This window comes from Prenolepis imparis, unplaced genomic scaffold, assembly GCF_030444845.1.
Source record: "Prenolepis imparis isolate NDT839.2.m4 unplaced genomic scaffold, iyPreImpa1.0 SCAF_1, whole genome shotgun sequence".
Taxonomy (NCBI): domain Eukaryota; kingdom Metazoa; phylum Arthropoda; class Insecta; order Hymenoptera; family Formicidae; genus Prenolepis; species Prenolepis imparis.
This window is the reverse complement of record NW_028141159.1, coordinates 15,023,313-15,044,507: the sequence shown is the minus strand read 5'-3', so window position 1 is coordinate 15,044,507 and position 21,195 is coordinate 15,023,313. Positions and strand designations below refer to the sequence as shown.

The following is a 21,195-nucleotide window of genomic DNA, read 5'->3' as shown; positions in this document are numbered from 1 at the left end:
GAGAACGTTTGATGTAGTTCATTGAAAATGTTCGAAGATAGAATGTGACGATAAGAAAATGTTTCCATGTATAAATATATAATAGAAAAATATTAGTACAATTAATTAATAATTTGTACATATACACATGTCTTTAATAATAATACGCCATCAAAAAAGTGCCTCATATGCGTATACAATTTAAAGTTAAGTTTACTTTTGTATAATAAAATATACATCTGTACAATTTTATTTTTCACATTCTTTCATCTTTAATTCCATGATATATTAGAAAAGTGAGGAATACGAATTTTTTAGATCTGCTTCCTCTGATTGTTACTTTCACACTTTTTTTACTCTAAAAAAAAAAAAAAACATAAATACAGAGCAGTGCACTCGCTAATTACAAGTCACAAAGAGAAACTCGGAGAAAATTGATTTGAAATTACCGACTCGCTTTTCTATTTTATATCTATCGGTATGAAAAAAGTGTCACGTAAAAAGCGTTAATCACATACGAGCTGTTTACCTTTTCTTTATTTGTGCGGAAAATGCATGGTAATAAATACGACAAAGGGATTATGAATAAAAAATATTAAATGATAAATAGAAAGAAGAAAGAAAAAAAAAAAGAAATGATATAAAACGCGATATGTTTGTGCTATACTGGACATACATAATATACATATGTATATTTGCATAGGTAGCAAACAGTAAAATGCCGAGATACCGAGGTAACGCGACGACTTGCAGCTAGCAAGATTCCGTTTATTAATTAACATTTGCCCTTTATCTTCGCGTAAACGTGCATAAAGAATTATACATAAGAATGATATATAATTACTTCTTTCCCCAGTTACGTCATTAACTTCTATTCTTCGTGTTCATTCTCTTGCAAATATCTCTTTCTCTCTTTCTCTCTTTTTGTGATTCGTTTATATATATGTATAATAGAATTATTATTTATTATGCCATATTATTATTTATTATATTCCATATTATTATATTATTTTTTATTATTATTATATTATTTATTATATTCCTCTGTGTGTATCAGTTATTAAAATATCAGGCAAATACATAAAGTTAAAATATATATATAATATATATTTTAAGCTATAAAGTTATAATATTTATTCGTTAATAATAAGAATCCATCAGCGCAAATGCGCGAATAGACTTACTCAACCTTGTTATTTTTAAAATAATATTTAAAAATGGGTAAATATGTGAGAGAAAAGAAATATAATATAATCGGAATAGACATTATTCGACACAACTCCGTATTTACACGCAACGTAAAAAAAAAAGGATGTGCATAAACATATCTAAACTCGAGTAGCGATATACATAAGAGAGGAGACCGCACTGCGAGCAGGAGCTTTAGGAGAACACTCGTGTAAGTACAACGTTCATCACGTATGCATGTACATCGGCTTGTAAAAGAGAGATGGTCCTTTATGCGAAGATGCGCGCGCGAAAGGGAATGATTATACCTGTACATGTACACAATGTGCGCCTTTAGTAGGTATATACTAAAACCACGTACTTTTTCATCCGTTCTTATGTTTGCAGAAGCTCGCCGAACTGTCGGAGAGTTAAGAAGCGTCTCTATAACCAGGAATAAAATCCCAAAGAACGTGAAAAGATGTATTATGCGTTGAGAAGCTTATTCCAATCATATCGCGTTCAGGTTCAGTGTATAATAATTAATAGTGCAGGTATTTTATTTTTCTGTTATCTTCGTAATTTTTATATGTTAATTATAATAAAAGCGATAAAAGCGATTTATAAAAAACTTTAAATCGTTTGGATCTCTCTTTTTATTAAAATATATAAATCGCAATAAATTCTTTATTTCCCATAATCGGCAGGAATATGATTCACGCAGTTAATTTTTCAACAAATATTTTATGAAAAATTCGAGCGCCAAATCAATATTCATAATCAAGATTAACTCGGTAAAAAACTGTCTCTAACTTGATGCAATTTCTCATCCAATTCCTCGAGAGATTGGCTTTTAATCGGCACGTGACAGAGCTCTTCATCGGAGTCATAACGGTGCCAAAGTAGCGCGAGGCTGTTTAACGAGTCCGAAAACTTTAAATTACTACATCCATCGAAGAAAAGTTCCGGAACGTTACCTTGCCACGCCGGTATCTTTCCATTCATTTCGGCGGCATACATAAATTTCCCCTTTCGTATCTTACCGTAAGATTCGCTTTCTCGATCCGGTATAAATTCCGCGCGGCTTCGATATCGGAATCGAATCTCTTTTTCTCTTTCTTCGTTTCTGGTCTGGAAAAAGTTTGTTCTTCCGGAAAGGAGAGCATAAGTTGCGTGAAATTACACTTCGCTGATTAAAAATGGGTGTCAAGCGCGAAAATCTCAATGTGCATTGATATATAAAGTATAACAAATGCATGAAGCAAAAATCAATATCACGATACAGAGATCGACGTGTGCTTTTGAAAATAAAATATCTAGCTAAGAAATACTCGACATTTCTAAAAGCTTAGAACACGAAGCGTCAATATGCCTACGTCAATATATTTCAATACACTTTTTGAATACAGACATGCTCGGGAAGAGAATCATCTCTGTAACAAATTAATGCTAAAGTGCATAAATCTTTTCTCTAATACAACACTTTACGTTTATTATAATTTCTGTTGCACATCTTCATTGCTCAACAAATAGCATTGAAATCATAATCTAATATTTTTAGTAAAATAAAAGTAATAATTTACATATAAATTAATATATATTGTACATGTTTTTTCTAAAATTAAATATATATTGTATATACTTTTTTGCACATGCATACACATAAAGAATAATATAATTTAGAAATTTTAATAATATTTAATTAGATTTCACATGAATTAATACGAGAAATTGACTGCTAAAATAATATTTATTTTACTGATGTCATACGCGGATTATCCGGACAAGCAATGAGCATTTTTGCTCAACTACAATTAAGATGTCGTAAATGTATTGTCGAGATCTTCTCGTGAGGATTGCAAATCAGAGACAAAAATCCCTCTAGAATTGTCTCCAACTTTGACTTCGGTCCGACATGAAATAGATTGGCACTCCTAGCAAGCGTCGCTTATTTAATTTAAAGCGTAACTTCGACGAAATGACGTGAAAGAAGAGATGACGAGAAACCGGTGGCAAAAGTTTGTGTAGCCTAAATTGAGATTAAACGGGGATTTGTCAGTTTTCACTGAACGGAATCGTTGGTACGATATTACTCAATTTTCGCCACAATATATAAATGCAATTAAACTTATATATCGGTGATTCTAAAGAATGCAAGCAACCCATTATTTCGTGGAGATCCAAAAATATGTTTAACAACACTTATAATACAGAGGAAAAATCAATTACGTAATTGATTATATATAAATATGTATATGTATATGCATACATAAATATGTATATCAATATTCCATGCATGTATATGTACATATAATATATAAAAACTTATTTTTCTCAAAACAAGTAAAAAAGGATGCCATGTCCACGAGCCAGTTAAAAGGAACTTTTATATATTTACAAAATAGTGTTATTTTAATTTACAAAAATATTGATATTAAAAGAATGCGCCAGTTAAAAATATACATTTTTAAAAATATTAATTAAAAAATAATATTGAATTAAATTAAAAATATAATAAATTAATAATATAAAAATTTGAAATTTGAAATTAATATAAATAAAATAATTAAAATATTTTTATTAATAAATTCTAATTTTTAATTGTATTTAAATAATAAAATAACACTATTTTGTAAATATATATAACAGTTTTTTTAACTGGCGCGTGTACTTAACGTCTTCTTTTACTTTTTTTAAAAAAGTAAGTTTTTAGATTATTATAACATCAAAAGAGATTATTTTCATTGTTGGTATAATCGACATCAAAGTCGATGATATTATCTCGATGATAATGCTTATTATTACCGCATCATATGAGTTCATCTAGAATGATACGTAATATAAACCGTAGTATAATTCGAGAAATTCTCCGACGACGGCGATGGTATGTAATCGCAAAGATAATTAACAAATAATTTAATTGGAATAATTATTTCTGTACTGACAGTACGCGTTTTAATTCAACCTGAAGTCGCTACGATTATTCATTCCGTACGCAATTACGGTGATAGTGCATTAGTAGACGGAAATTTGCCGCGAGCTTATTCCATCTCTAAGTTTGCCTTGAATACGATCGCCAAGTAGCACAAGTCAGCGAAGAGGCCGACGTTGGCGTTAAGACGTCTAGAGGTGAAACGGCAGCGAGACGAGCGAAACGGAAAAGCAATCGTCAGCTAACTTAAAGCTTTGGAAATGTTGTTAACGATTCGTTCAATAGGCCGCGAACGATCGTTCGTTTGTTCTATGAACTGCGAGTTTATCAGAGCGCATCCAAGCGCGGATGCAGCTTAATCGATGCAATCGATTAGAACAAATCGAACGATAATCAGCAATTCTTCGAGACATATATTCGTAAAAGATGTAGACAGATAATTATCATAAATTTATTTGTAAATACATATTATTTATATATTAAATAAGGGAAAAAAAATTTTTTTTCTACTACATATATCAGGAATTAAAAGAAATTCATACTAGTTTTTAAAATTTTAAGTCCGCAAAACATATTGTTGTCCTATAATCGGTTCGTGATAAAGTTATAATTTAAAAAACACAATTAAATCATAGAGAATAAAAGTTTTTGCATAAAAAAAGTATGCTAATCTTTAAGAAAGCTAAAAAAATATTCATCAAAATTGATTGCTCTTTTAATTAGCGATTACCATTATGAGATGTACATATTATTATTTCTTTATTTTTTTTTTTTGCACAAATGGCAGTAAATTAAATTTGTCAAACATAAATAATATAAGAGAAAGAAGATATACAATCGTAATAAAAATTTAATACTTTCTATCATTTAGTTTAGATAATAAGGAAGTACTTTCGAATCTTATATTTGCATAGTATGATAGTGGAAGAAATAATGGGAAATAATGGGATTGGAAGGCAAACGCGCTTCCGCACCGCAATTAACTGCGACAAGTGAGAGAAGAGCGTCATTAAAACTTGCCGCTTAATGAATCGTAACGAAGCGAGAAATGGCACGTAAAAAAGATTATCGGAATCCTTAAGATGATTACAGTCACACTAACGACGGCTTTTAACACAGATAGCGTAGCGTCTGTATATCACAGTTAAAGTACATTTATACTGCAATCAGGCTGTATCGAAGCGATGATTTGTACAGTAAGCAGCGCATAATCGCTACACGATCGACTATATAGTTATAGTTAATCCCAAGGCGCGACTGAATCATCAAATATCACGATGCCCAATGATTAAGCCCGACAAGTGGCGATAATTACCTCATTAACGCTATAGCGCGAGAGTGTGATATCTAATTTCAAACGCCTAAAAATTGATTCCTCTTTCTTGTGCGAGAATACAGTTTAATTAAATGATTCTGATATAATTGTATAAAATGTTTCAAATACATTTCATTTGAAATTTAGTAAATAACGCCCGTTTGTGTAATGTCGCATTAATTTCACGGCAATATAACTTAAATCGCGGACGTGCGTTATATACAACAAATGATACTCCGGATACCAGTTTAATTAGTATACAAAGCGCGCAATTAGAAAGACCAAACTTATTATCATTACTCTTGTGCTCGCTATATAGTCTCGCGATATTATTTACCATCTTTACGAATTTAGCGCTCACCACCCGGTTTTCTCGCGAATATACGGCGAGATACATCGCCCGCATAATTGTTATTAAACAAGTCGCATTATGTTGCAACGAGCGACATAGTTTAGTAATTATAGTTTGCTCCACTTATGGACATTACCTTGTTGGTGAATTATTAAACGGCTTAGGAGCATGCGTCCATCGAACTTTCGCGTATCGTTTGCGTATCGCGATACGCAAACGTTGGCGTATCCAATTCCGTTTTGCGTATAACCGCAGTTAATTATCACACGAATATTTCGAATGTAGAATAGTAATAATAATCAATTGTCTGTCAATTATATTGAAATCATTAATATGCTGATTAATATATTCAGCATCGTGTTTAGGCCTTTCCTCATCATTTTATGTACAACAAAGACATGAAAAAACTTTCATATTTTATTTCACTTTCAAATTAATATTTATAATATTGCATTTTTAGAAAAAGGAAAGAGAGAGAGAGAGAGAGAGAGAGAGAGAGAGAGAGAGAGAGAGAGAGAGAGAGAGATTGAAGAATTATTTAAAAAAGCATTAGTATATATAACATTGTATCTATATTAAGTATAATATTTCATCATAAGATGCTGTAACATTTCGAAAATTATTTCGAAAACGTTTTAAAGTAATAAAAAATATATACAGTTATAAAATATAAATTAAATATAGATTTTCAAACACATTTTGTTTGAAAATCTATATTTAATTTATATTTTAATTTTTTATTAATAGAAACTATAATAGATAAGGAAAATATTGAAATGAAATAGCTCTTTTATTCCAACACACACAATCGTTACAATGTCAATTTTATATCTTTCTCTTGCTGTTTTTTTAAATATTAATCTTTATTTTAGTCTTAATTTAGTTTTGATTAATCTTGATATAAATTAAATATAGATTTTCAAACAAAATGTGTTTGAAAATCTATATTTAATTTATATCAAGATTAATTAAAACTAAATTAAGACTAAAATAAAGATTAATATTTAAAAAAACAGCAAGAGAAAGATATAAAATTGACATTGTAACGATTGTGTGTGTTGGAATAAAAGAGCTATTTCATTTCAATATTTTCCTTATCTATTATAGTTTCTATTTTATTTACTCATTTCGTGCGTATCGAATTATCCTGTGCGAAAAGTTTAGCCTTTCCGATGTCCCGGGTGCAAACTCTTTCGCAGATCCAATTTCCGCTTTTTCATTCACATTTCGCCAAGTTATTTCTAAAACTTCGTTCTGCGCGCATGACGTGCTCTCGTATTCTGTGGTAATCAAGTTTATTAACGTGAGATTTACGTGATCGAGACATTGTGATTTTGGCGAGATCTGTTTCGTGCATCGCGTTTTATCGTAGAAATAATTAGTCGAAAATTGTCAATTGCGTGTGAATTCTCGAAATTTACGTATATTTTCGCGACAATACTAATCTTACAATTAACAAAAGAACAAAAGAACTATACGAATAAAATATAGTACCAAACAATTATAAAATATACGCGAAAAAATTTGAAGTCTGTAAATTTGATTGTTACTGTATTAGAAAAAGCATTAAGATTATTAATCATATGTATTTCGTTATAAAATTGTGATATTATTTGTTTTAATATAACATTTTTAATATAGAGATATTTTGTATTCTAAAAACACTGTGTTAATTATAAGATAGAACACACTTGATTGATTTTCTTTTCAATTCATTGGCACAAATCGCGATACGATTAATGAAGGCGTTATATACGTGCTATTAATTTACGCAAACTTGTTTAATTTAGGCAAACTTTCATCTATTATAAGCGTATCTCATCCTACTCAGCTGTCTATCCTTTACTTCGATCAACCAGAGGGCTAATATATAACACCCTTCATGTAAGGCTGAGATAATAAAGGATACATACTGCTACACCGATAGTTATTATATTATATACGTTACATAGCACAGCTGTCACTTGTTGCGTTAATAAGAACACACTTAGATTTTTCGTATTTCTTACTTTTGTTTTATCGCGCAAATAATAAAATATAATGCTAAAATAAAATGTAATAAACAAATATAAAATATGCGTTGCAAATCATTTCAATTTCTTCAATTATTTTTCTACATTGCGATAAAATTAACTCGACATATATATGTGGAGAAGAGCAAGTAAATTTTTCACAAATATAGAGAATATAAATCCGAGGAGAGAATATATATTGCATAAAAATCAATGCATATCTTTCGATAAAAACCAATCGGCTGTTTACTAGCGGTAGGGAATATTATTTGGGGTCTCGTATCTGTATTTGTATAGAATGGAATTTTTATCCTGGAATCTTCACAGATGTGCAGCATGATCCCAGGATTTCGCCCCGTGACCTTTTCGCGTTTCCACGCCACTCCCGGTAATAGATCTCTTCCCACGCGATTCTCGGTATCTGGATCTTCTTTATCCTTTGTTAACTATATTATAAAGCAAGTAGGAACTCGCCTTTTCCTTCTTATCTTGGTACAATTATCCGTTTGCAACCTAAATTGCTCTCGTTTGACTTAACCGCTTTTTCTACCCGTTCTCTCTACTCCTAGTTAGATTCTCGGTAGAATCGTTTTATTGAAATGCTCTCGCGAAGTAAACTCTTAACCTTCAACTTCGGGATGCTTATTAAGAATCATAGCCCGTCGTAGAAATCCATAACGAAGCGGATCTCGGCTAACAATAAGTAAGTGCAGAGGTATAACCGAATGTATATATGTAACTCCGAGCAAACGAAGTTGACGGCTCGAAACAAGATAAATATCCACGGATACGGAGCAATATTTACCCGTAACGAGCTTCAAATCCTGTGATTTCCGCAAATGTATTCTGCATTTACTCTTATCTCAACGACTGCGCATAATAAAAACTGCAACGTAAAGGTATTTCCGAAAAAACCGGTCCACATCATTGAATTGAGAATTATTATCAAACGCTTTGTTAATGTTACTTATTCTTCATTAATTAATAGTTGCTAATATTTCACTTTCTAAAACCATAATTATTCTTCATATATTTCTTCATAATATATATCGTGTATGTAAATTCTTTCAATTCGCGAAATGAATGCATAATATTCTCTATTATTTTACTTACACACACACACCAGTTTGTAATATACATATGCTATGTACATTTTGCTATGTACAATTTATGCATATTTCCACGCATATTATTACTATTATATTACTTTTCTTACATACATAGTGAGAAAATGAAGCAATTTAATTAATAAAATTAATGTAGTACTATAATACAGTTTTATATATATATAAAAAAAAAAGAAAATTAAACGCCCCGCATCTTAAATTTTCATTTCCTAGAAAGTTCTAACGAGTTTTTACGCCGTTCAGTATTTTAATCAGGTGATAAGAGTCTGTATAGTGGAACGCGAAAAGTTAGATTACAATATAGTAAGTGATTAAAAACATCCAAGTCACTGCAAGGCTCTCAAAGAGACGATATTAATGAAAGTATTTAGTTTATTCCTGTTTAAACGCCACATCAATGTGTGACAGAGGTGTTAAAATAAAAATTAAATTACTCGAGAAATTATTTCATCTTCATTTAATAATATTTTACATTATTTTCTCGTATAATTAATTCAGAATACTGACGTTTATTCCTCGTGTGATTTTGATTCATTATCATATAGTAACCAAAAGGTTTTATTGTATTTTGTAAAATTTTGTGTGTGTGACACATTAAAATTCATAGTGTTTTATATCATCGATAAAATAGTCATTGTAAGTGTGAGAAATAATTTGGATAAAAGAGAAATGTGGACTTAATCAATATCTTATTTCACGTATAGTGATAAAAAGTAGATATAAAAATATGTATTGAAAAATATAATAAAATATGCACATAAAATTATATTTCGTTTCACATATAAAGCTATTATTATCTATATTGTATATGTATAACAAATTTTGGAATAATTTTAGTAAATAATTTCTTATATAAATCAAGAGAATTTTGGATTAAAAATATGAAAAGTAAATTTAATTTGATTTTATTATGATTAAAACCAATATGAATCAATGTGTTTTTAACACATAAAACTTAAATGTTAAAACGAAAAATCACATTGCGCTTTGTATTAAATCCTGATTTAATTCTCCCCTTTTATAATAACAAATATAATAAATATACTAAATAACTTCCTTGTTGGGGAACTTTCTGTAACGAATGGCGGTCCGTAGAAATTAGAAATGGTTCCCAGTAACGAGCAGCGACGAAAATCGTTGGCAGTATAGAAATTAGCTGTCTGCCGAAATGCTTATAATCCAGGTGGTGATAACTATCCGCCCACAATCTATCCACGCACGCCTCGGTGATTTTTTCACAAACTCGGGAGCTATAGGGGAGAAAGTTTTACGATCGAATGTGCGGATCGACTGGAATGGAACGAAGAAGGCGAATCATCCGCTGCTGTGTAGTCTATATAAGGCCCGAAGGCAGCTTCTAATCTACCTCCGACAAACTAAGTTACTGGTTTCCTTCTCGTAGAAAAAGAGAATAGAAGAGGGAAAGGTTGCGCCTAAGTTTTCACGTGAAACCTGCCGCCTCGGGCTCTAGATAGATTTTTTCTATCCCTGATAACACGATTGCAATTGACAAAAAAAATGTAGAACATGTAACAATAAATTATCTAAAAAACGATAAAAATTTACGTCGCGAGTGACAAAACTTCCCTGTTTCATAATTGAATATCTAAATATCAAATGTATTTATAAATTAAATTGAATATCTAAATATCAAATGTATTTATAAATTAAATTATATTAGAAGATAAAAAAATTGAAACAATTGAAAAACTGAAAGAAGAAATACGTTGATGTGTTGATAATACAATAATTGTGGCGAACTTATCTAATTTTAGATTTGCACCGTACACAGTCAATTTAGTGCGTCAATTTTTAATAAAGTTTCAAAGCTATTTTATCGTTTTATACGATTTAGGTATATCAACTTGTCAATTATAGCATTTATTTAAAATTGACTGAGACAATAGATTTTGTTATTTATATGCATCTTAAAAAAAAAACAATATTATTTTTCGCGTATTTAGATTTAGATTTTATATATATTTTTTTTTTTTTGTATTAAGAGATTTCAAGAAATGTATCAAGAAATATATAAATTAAATTTTAGGGGAAACCTAAAATATTTTTAAATCACAGAGGAATAGCGTGTGGAGTTTATTCTAACAGTCTGACTATATAATGGTTATACTACTGAATCTCTGCGTCTAAATTGCTCAAAGAAGAAAACAGCTTTTGCTTTGTCAGTACATCATTTATCAGTGCAATTAAAGTGTTATATTTTGTAGTATATTTAATGTTGAATATATATATTCAATATTAAATATACTACAAAATATAACATTTTAATTGGCGTAAAAAATTTCTTTTTATTTTTTAAAAGTATTTTTGAAACTTTAATTTTGTATAGTAATTGTATAGTAAATGTATATTTTACATATACATTTAAACGTCACATCTTAAATGCAAACACATCTTTCTTCTTTTAGTAATGCGTATATGCGAGCGAAAACAGTATAATTAAAAAAAAACAACGATCGTGCTCGTAACAATTAATCTTTGTCGCTTGTAATATTTAACAGCAGCATTTAATTTTTTTCGCTTTTTATCACTGTCAACTTTAATTATTATTTACCATGATCTATTGCAACTTCCGCTGTTTTGCTCACATCGTATGTCTTCGATAAAAATCACGATGATTTTTTCGCGATGTACAAGCCAAATAAACCTTCAAAATGATGAGTTCGTCGCACTGAGTTGATACTGTGATATTACTGATAATAAACAAGAATACTTCTGACGATGATATTCCCATTTTTCCTTGTATTTTTTCATGATAAATCAATATTTACTACATTCTATATTTGTTTCTCTTAAGTTGATTTTCTTGCGTTATTTCTATCTATCATCGTTAGTGAATATTCCTTTAACTATATCAATTTGCAATTTTTTAACATTAGTTTGCATTGATAAATGATGTATTGACAAAGCAAAAGCTGTTTTCTTCTTTGAGCAATTTAGACGCAGAGATTCAGTAGTATAACCATTATATAGTCAGACTATTAGAATAAACTCCACACGCTATTCCTCTGTGACTTAAAAATATAGTATATTTAATTGTAACATATTTGGAACATATTTTTTTCAACATCCTTGTTTGATAAAAATAAAATCTAAACACCTTTTATTTATGTTTAATTACCTATATCTACAAATTCATATTTTGTTTCTGCGAAAATGGTAGGTATTATTTAATATGTGAGAATCTCCTAACTCATTTACACAGTTTAGAATAATATGCGGCATTAAATATTAGTTTAAATATTTTTAAATGCATTATAAATATGACTTGGTATATATTGACCTCGATCTTATTAATATTTTATACATATATATACTCATATTTTAAAATATACATATTTTTCTACATACGTATATGTGTATGTTTAATTATATTAGATTAAAATTATACATAAAACTAATTGCTTAATTGATTGTGGAACGTTAAAAGATGCGATCACTAGAAAATTTAGAACACTACATCCTAGACATTTGAGGATGATTTAATTCAACGCGTTTCTCATAGAAACGCTTCAGATCTCTACGCAACACGTATGCAACATGCGGTCTCCAGTCTCCGACAGAATTTTTCCCGACCTTTTAAAATGTTTACCGTGTAATATACTAGGGAAATAGATTGTCCCCATGCCACTGGTAAATAAAATGGAAATATACGATTGCTTCTTTCGGTCCGTCTGTGTTCTTCGTCGCCATCCGAGACGAGAGTCAAAGAAAAGTTTCTCTACAACCGCCGACGGACGCGCATACCTTTCGTCGTTTTCTTTCGTTCTGAATAAAACACATTCGCCCCCCAACGTATCAAGAAAGAGAAAAGAATGATATTAAAATAATTTATGAAACTGCTAATATCTTGGTAGAAGAATAGTAGAAATATCATGTATATTTCTGTAAACGAATCAAATAAAATAAATGCGTTTAAAAAAATTTTTTTAATAATTTTTTACAGTGTCTATTTATAAATTTTGCAAAAAATATGATATGCTTATAAAGAAATTAATATTTGTAAAAATTACTGTAAAAAATATATAATCTACAAAATAAAATTATTGTGAAACATTTTGATAGAAATTTGAGTTCTTAGCAAGATTGAAAGAAAGACAAGTCGATATTTTTCGATATTACTATGTGAGCAAAAACCATATAACTTAAGCAAATGTAGTTTATAATTTAAAATTTATATAATGCAGCAAGACAGTCTTTTGGTAGATACACACATTCTATGTAATCTTTGTCTTGTCAAATCTTGCAAACTTTCAAAACTCTTTATTTTCAGGCTTTAAGATTCATGCGAAAAAGTGTAGTGTAATATTATATAAAGAACATCAATTTTCTAATTGCAACATTAAAATTGACTTTAGAAATACAACTATCTTAATTCTCAATTTCCACCGGCTATTTTAATACCATCTCATTTAATATCATACTCTTTCCTTTTCACTCTCATGTCCATCTGACGTTTGCTCGTGATCCTGCTCTGCATGCGCAGTCCCAGTCCTTCCACCTCGCACGCACATGCTCTTTCATCTGTCTATCAAATGAAGGAAATTGCGCACTGTGGGAAAATATTTGTTCTGCGACGTGATATATATTCACAGAAGTGCATTAGTCAAACGACAATAATTCATGCTGGATACGTAAACGGGAAATAATCCCTCATTGCCTCGCTATATAGTCGTAATAACACGGATTACAATAACCCGAGAAAATATTTGATCGCAGTTTTTCCTTGATATTAAAATGTGTGCGAACAGTTTTATGAGGCTTTATGTTTTTATGAGAAAATTATAGTATATATACCTGCAATATATCAACAGAACCAAAGATGCGCTAAATCGAGTATCTTTTTAATAAAAAAATTTGAATAAAAATTCTTATTCTTATCGTTATATATTCTTTGCCATTTTAAAATTTTCAATATTAGATGTCTTATTAATGAAATTTTGAATTACACATTTAAAATAAAGCACAAAATTTAATTAAATATATATATATATATATATATATATATATATATTATAAATATTTTGAATTATATATTAATATTTAATATTAATTAATTATATTATAATTAAATCTTTGTTTTTCATGCGATAAAAAACTATAAACTTTAAATTTCTTATAAAATACTTATTATTGCTATTTCATTTGTTATTCACAGATAATTTTAGAAATATCGTATTCAAAATACATTATTAGAGAAAATTAAACGAAAAGACAAAAATTGGTTATTAATTTTTATTTTTATTTTGAAAAGCCACTGATTTTTTAATTCAAAATCTGCCTCTGTCTATATTTTCGTGCAGCAAATAAAAATTTGTATGTAAACGAAAATGCGCTGCTCTTGAAACGTTGCAACATACATCGTGACGAACGTGTATGTGTAAAATCCGCGTTTTTTCCCGTTGCATAATAAAGGTGCGCAATAAGACTGAAAGAAATTGTTTGACGTATCGCGAAACTCGTAATCTTCTGAAAGCACTCGCCCGTCGTATTATAGGTACATCGCACCCCATCGTCGACGATTTTGCCAGCAAGTATAAGACGAATAAAGCAACGATGATGGCACGCGAGCGGGGCAACTCCACGAAAATTAACAGATACGATGTTTTTGCGAAACGGAAAACGTGGGGCGATGAAGGCGTGAGCTTCAAAAGGCCATTGACAGACTCTGCTTATCATTCCGAGGATGTAACCCCGGGATCGGAATGAATAGAGAAGCAAGCTGTCGGAACGAACTTCTCATAAAACTGGGCGAAGGTAGTAATATCGGTTTCTAAATTTGTCGAATGTACGAGACATCATAGAAGTGAGTATTTTAATTCTTCACGGAAAGCTATGCGAAAAAAATATACAACTTTTTTACGTGATAAAATTATTTATTATATCGAAAAGTTTTTGTATTTTAAATTAATTTTACAAAATATATAAGATAAAAATATATTATATTTTCGTCTATTCTTTACCTCGGTATTTCGAATTTATATATCATATATTGCGAGTTTTAGATTTTTAATAAAAATTTGAATATTTTTATTTAAAATTAATCTCAGATTTATGAAATATAAACATCTTACTATCTCCTATCAAGATTTTTTTTTAATTTTAGATCAAATATACTTTTCTAAAAATGTTTACAACAATATCTTTTACTTTTCGTAATATAATATGTAAATAAGTGGCATATTAAAAGCACCGCAAAGAAAAGCATATAGAAACAGTCCGAGCTCGCAAAAACTCGACGTCAGCAATTAAGAATTATATTGGTGATCGATAACCAAGGTAATCAACGTGATAAAAATTCAGTATTACGTGGAATTTAAGCATGTTTTATTATGCGTGCAAATGGTTAGTGATAAATATGCAAATTAGCAGCCTCGGAAAAATCTATTTGACCCAAATTGCAGTGAACAGCTGCAAATTCGATTTTAATCCTTCACACTAGATCGTAATAAATATGGTCGTTATATCGAATCGCTGATTTACATTGAACTTTCCGGCAGTGATATGAATCGACATCCCTTGTAATTATAGCTTCAATAACTGTGATAAATAAATTCCATTTTCAACATCGAACAACAGAGAACATATCTACTGATTAACGGATAATCTCTATTCAATAAAGTCGTGAATGGAGTTTATTTAGTATGTTGATAATTGCTCATTTGTCACGAGATAATAATAAAATAGCGATAAAACTCATGCCAGATCTTTCAGCTGTCTGATTCGTCGAATAATTAAATTGATGTGGTTTCTAAATAATTAAATTAATATATCGTGATTATCTCGATAGGTAATTATTAATATATTATTATACGATATATTTGCCGCTTATTATTGTAAGCTCTTTTAAGTTTATTAGATTGCACTTTCAAAGAATCTTTCTCGCTCGAATTTCCTCCGGTAAATGGCGGCAATTAGCGTTTCTCAAATTCATCGATATTCACGATGGCCGCCCCAATTCGTCATTCGATACAGCGAGATCGCGCGAAATAGACATCAAGATATCGCAGCATCCAAATAACGGACGAATCGGGGAGAAATCACGCCTACACTCGCGCTCGTTAATCATTTCTCGACATTCGCGTAAGATTCTTTTTATTTTTATATTGCACTGGTTAGAAAACAATTATTGTTTTCAACATAAAGACTCGTCCTTCTAAATACTCAAACTATTCGAGTTTGTTTGCACCGACTTTCAATAAAACAAGCCACTTTACAGAAACGAGGAAAATAGATTCAAGGTAAGAGGTAAGTGCGCGGGTCTCAAACACCAATCTGAGATATCCTTCGCTCTGCAGAGCAGACATATAAGATGTTTTGTAAAGTTTGGGATTAAACTTTAGGTATGCTCTGAATTTATCAGGCAGCGCGATCCTCAAAAGTTTGGCGCAAACCTCACAAAACGCGCAATATATTTTCGCTTCTTTATCCTGCGAATCAAGTTTCTACTCGCTAACAAGATCGTATCGAAAAATTTTTCGTAAACTTTTCAATTTATAATTAATAAGAGTCGAGTGTGAAATAATTTAATTCATGCGTCATCAAAAATTTTTCCAATAATAAATTTTATCACAGAATATAAGTTTTTAAAAATATTTTGTTACACTTTAATATTTTTTGCCGCATTTCTATCATTTGTGGCATAATTATACACAACTGTTCATGACTTGCATGAATTGCAGAAGAGATTATAACTCTAAGAGAGATAATGAAGAATAACGAAAGAAATTCAGGATATATGTCATCGTATACTTTATGATAGTAATTTCGCCTATCCCTAGTTACTTTCCACAACTGGCGCGATAAACTTGGGCTCTCATGTTTTGCAAGGAGATACGTTAATAAGCGGTAGATAAATGAAATCTGCCATATAATTTAAGACATTAATTTTCTGATTCAGCAAAATTGCGGAGATTAAATTTATTAATTGTCAAACGTAAATTTAAACAATATCGCAAAATTAATAATAACATAATTAAACAATAACGCAAAATATCGATGTTGAACGTAATCAAGAACGTAATTTTTGTTATGTAATCATTGCGGATTTATTTATATAAAAATTATGGATATAATAATAAAAGTTTTTAAAATAAAATTAATTTTATATATAAATATATTTATAATTAATAAAAAATGTATATATATTTCTGTTATAGTTGTGTGTGTTTGTATGTGTGTGTGTGTGTGTGTAACTATATATATATATATATATATATATATATATATATATATATGTAACTATATAATGCGTCTAATAAAACTGTTATCTTCTATAAAATGAAACAAATTAAAGAATAAAATGGAAAGAAATTTTAGGCCAAATGGACGAGCTAAAATTTGGGTGTTAGAAAATTAAATTTGTATATGTATTATTTAATAGTAAACGTTTCGACTGTACTCACGATAAGCAAGATTTATGATAAAATACTTATACATTTATGTAAATAACGAAATGGAAGATATGCTATGTCAAAATATACATTAATTAGCCGGTTGTGTCGTTAGAATTTATAAATAATTTGTATATTAAAAAGTGTGTCCAATAACCAAACTTTATTTTAACTTTTATCTAAACTTCTTTTTAATATACAAATTATTTATAAATTCTAACGACACAACCGGCTAATTAATGTATATTTTGACATAACATCTTCCATTTCGTTATTTACATAAATGTATAAGTATTTTATCATAAATCTTGCTTATCATCGTTGATATTTATATCTCTTGTATTGAAGAAGACTGAGTACAGTCGAAACGTTTACTATTAAATAATAGATATACAAATTTAATTTTCTAACACCCGAATTTTAGCTCGTCCATTTGGCCTAAAATTTCTTTCCATTTTATTCTTGAATACATACGAGCCTAACTATTTATAAATTAAAGAATGTTGCATATATACATATACATATAGCTACAGTGTTTTCAACAATTTCTCAAGAAGTTTATGTCCGGCTGTCTTTAACAGAGGTTATTTCTAACGTTTCTAAAAAGTGAAAGATATTCGCGAAACATTTCATCATGTTCCTAGAACAGGAGTTATCTCCGCTTTCAAGTAGCTTGCAGTCACCGCAATAAAACCGCGTTTGAGTTTTCAAGGAGATAAATTCAGAAAGTGTAGGAGTATAAGGTAATCCTTTTACATACAAGAAAGAGAGACTTTGACGAGCGAAGCATGGAAACGCGCGATATAGATTCATATTCTCTTCCACTGTATACCTTCAACATTACTAAAATTATAGATATTAACTCTCTTCAACGCGATCTTTAATTTTATCATTTTTATCTTGAGAACATGACTGAGAATATTAATCGACTATAAAAATAATACATTCTTACATGAATATATAAAATCTTTTATAATTTATGCTACAGAATGATTAAGTATGTAACTGAGAAAGTTTAATAAATCTAGAATTGTGTATATATTTACGAGAAAATCTGCAAAAATTTGCAATGTCCTTGTCATACATTAATATTGATAAAATGATACTTGTGAATTAAATAAAAAGTTTAATTTCAAGTTTTTGTTGAAATGCAACTTTGTATTCGATTTTGAAATCGTACGTAGAAACAATTTCCAGGAAAGAAAACAAACTGAACGGCAAGTAGTCAACAGACGCAATATAGTCAGACACATCGCGTACCTATGTTTTTACTCACTTAGTTAGTTTCAAAGTGTCACCGTGTCTCCCATTCACTTATTTTATTCTGTAATAAGTTGCGGGATTATTATTCAATCACTCAAAGTAATCGCACGATTTGATAACATTTATATCACTGTGAAAAATCTATTGTGTTAAATTTCTCGTGCGGTTCCTCTCGACGGAATCCGCGGACACCGGTCGATCTCGCGATCATTTGCTTCCTCTGATTCCCTTGGAGCATCTAGTCGCGTCATTCGCTTCGGGTAAATTTTTTTTCTTTTGGAGAATCGATGCCTTCAGTGATCCAAAAATTCTGTTTTTCTCGAAATTCGGAACACCTATATCGCGAGACTCGCGAGAAACCGCGTCGGCAAATTTGAAAATCACGCTCGCTCGTCACGTCGTGCAGTGCGTCGACGAGAAAGAAGAAAAGAGAAAGGAGAGAAAATGAGAAAGGAAAAAAAAATGAAAGACAGAGCCGGGGAAGTCCCCAGGGACGATCGAGAGGAGCGAGACAGAATCGTCCCGGACGCGTCGCGAGTGACGAGCGCACTGAAGATCCGGGCGTCCCGTACGACCGCAGCCGCATGCGCGATGCAGGACATAGGCATATCCACCGGCTCCGGCAGTGTCCCGCTCTGTCCCGCGAATTTTTCGTTTTCGCGCATCGCTCACGATAGTCACGAGAAGCGCGTTTCACGTGAAACGGATGAATAAATTTAAACAGCAGCTAGAAGATGGGACTACCATAAGCTAGAAATTCCTAAAAGTTCGAGAATGGCGCATTTTAAGGGTTTCTTATGTTGTCAAAGGGATACAAACTGTCAATAATATTGACAATTGTAATAAAGAATCTATTTATCTTTTATGTATTTATATACCTTTCACATTAAACAAATATTGAAAATTAAATTATGAAACGTTTTTCCACAAGTTTGCACAGAGAAGAAGTTTCATAAAAATAAAATAAATATTTCTAGAAGTAAGATATTCTAATTTTTTCACAGAAGAGTTTCGTGAAATATCTTATTCCTGTTTTTATTTTTTGATATTCGTTAACATTCTGCTATTCGTATAAAGAAATATTTATTAATAGAAATTACAATTATATAACCTATAATTATTAAAAATATTTCTTTTTATGTTAATTGTGTGTACCTTGTGCTTTTTACAATTTTTAATCATTAATTATTATTACATATTTTACATATTATATATATATATTGGACGCGATCAATTGTAACATTGAAGAAAGGTATTCATGCGTCAAGAGTCCTTTTCCCCCGCCAAGGGAGCTTTCACGTCAAAATACGAACTAGACATTGCACTTTTCCGTCACGCCCTCATCTATATATACACGTCGAGATATTGGTAACATTATTTTCATATTTCCCAGCTGCGTCTCGCCGATAAAAAGACAGAACGAAGTTTGCGGCTCGTTCGAAGACCGCTACGAGGAAGATTCGCGACTCGGGTCAGTCGAACTGTTTGCGAACTGCTCCGAAGTGATAAGGGTCATTGATATGGAAAATTATTCTGAATGTACAGTATTCTTCAACTTCACGCGTGTCGTTTCTGTCGGGATAGCACCATTATATAATCTTAAGATCGAGTAATTATATCACGATGTTTATATTATAATCAATTCTTCTAAAATATACTCATCGAAGAAACTGTTTGTAAGATATTTTTATAGTAAATAGAGAAACATGTATAACAGTATAACTTAAGTTGAGTTACGTCTAATTATTAGTGTATAGTATGTTTTACAAGTATTTAATTGTATATATTTGTTTACTACTATCAAATTTTTATCATTTTTTCACACCAATGCATTTCTTTTTTCGAAATGATTAAATTCCAATCATTTGCGTTCTGTAGAATTTAGGATTAAATTATTATTCATATATACGAAATAAATATTAATATCTCTCATTGTCAGCATAAAAATCATTAATCACACGAAATTTGACGTTGCGAGAAACACTTGAACGAGATTTAAATCGAAAAAGATAAAATCGAAATGGCAAAAAACTTGTCATTCATCAGCGTCGTTTAGAATGTAAATAACAAATGCATATTCGCTCGCGTCTGCATTTTCCGATTTTCAATTATATAATTCGGAGATTGTTGGACAGGGAGATATTCAAATTGTCCGGTTTTTTCGCCGAATTTCAATCCTATATATTTTACGTGCGGGCATTCATGCTGTGAATACCCAGATATCCGCAATAAAACATTTGCGATTTTCTGTATGACCATACCTCGATGAGAGGAGTATAGTTTCCTGAATTTTTATCAGATTGTGCTTAACTCGAAATTTCGGAGAATCCGCCTACATCTGAATATTTCGTGCAAATCGCGGATCCTATGTTTCTGCGTATTCAAAGAGTGATATTAACCAATAACTCCATACTATATATACATATATATACCGCCCACGATGCACGTTGCATTCATCGAGCGCATCCGCCGGTTATTACAAACGATTATAATTCACACTGCATAGATGCGCGTTTAAAACAGCATTGTAAGATGTACACGTAACAAATTACACATGCGTACATGAATACACTAATTGGAAGCGAATCCTGCTTTGCACACATTTATTAGCTTTTCCTTCCATTTATGTATGTTTAC

The 21,195-nt window shown here is 30.5% G+C and overlaps 1 protein-coding gene across 10 annotated transcripts in view; it reads right to left on the bottom strand.

The window, feature by feature from the left end:
• The window catches only part of Oamb (Octopamine receptor in mushroom bodies), a 140,406-nt gene that overhangs the window by 19,573 nt on the left and 99,638 nt on the right, over nucleotides 1-21,195 (bottom strand). The window contains exon 1 of one of the 10 annotated variants that reach the window (XM_083055551.1): nucleotides 18,556-19,092. The exons of 8 other annotated variants lie outside the window; for them this stretch is intronic. The gene's annotated coding sequence lies outside the window, so the exon portion shown is untranslated. Of the gene's footprint in view, nucleotides 1-18,555; nucleotides 19,093-21,195 lie in introns of those variants that run through there. One more of the 10 variants, XM_083055471.1, reaches the window with a different exon arrangement.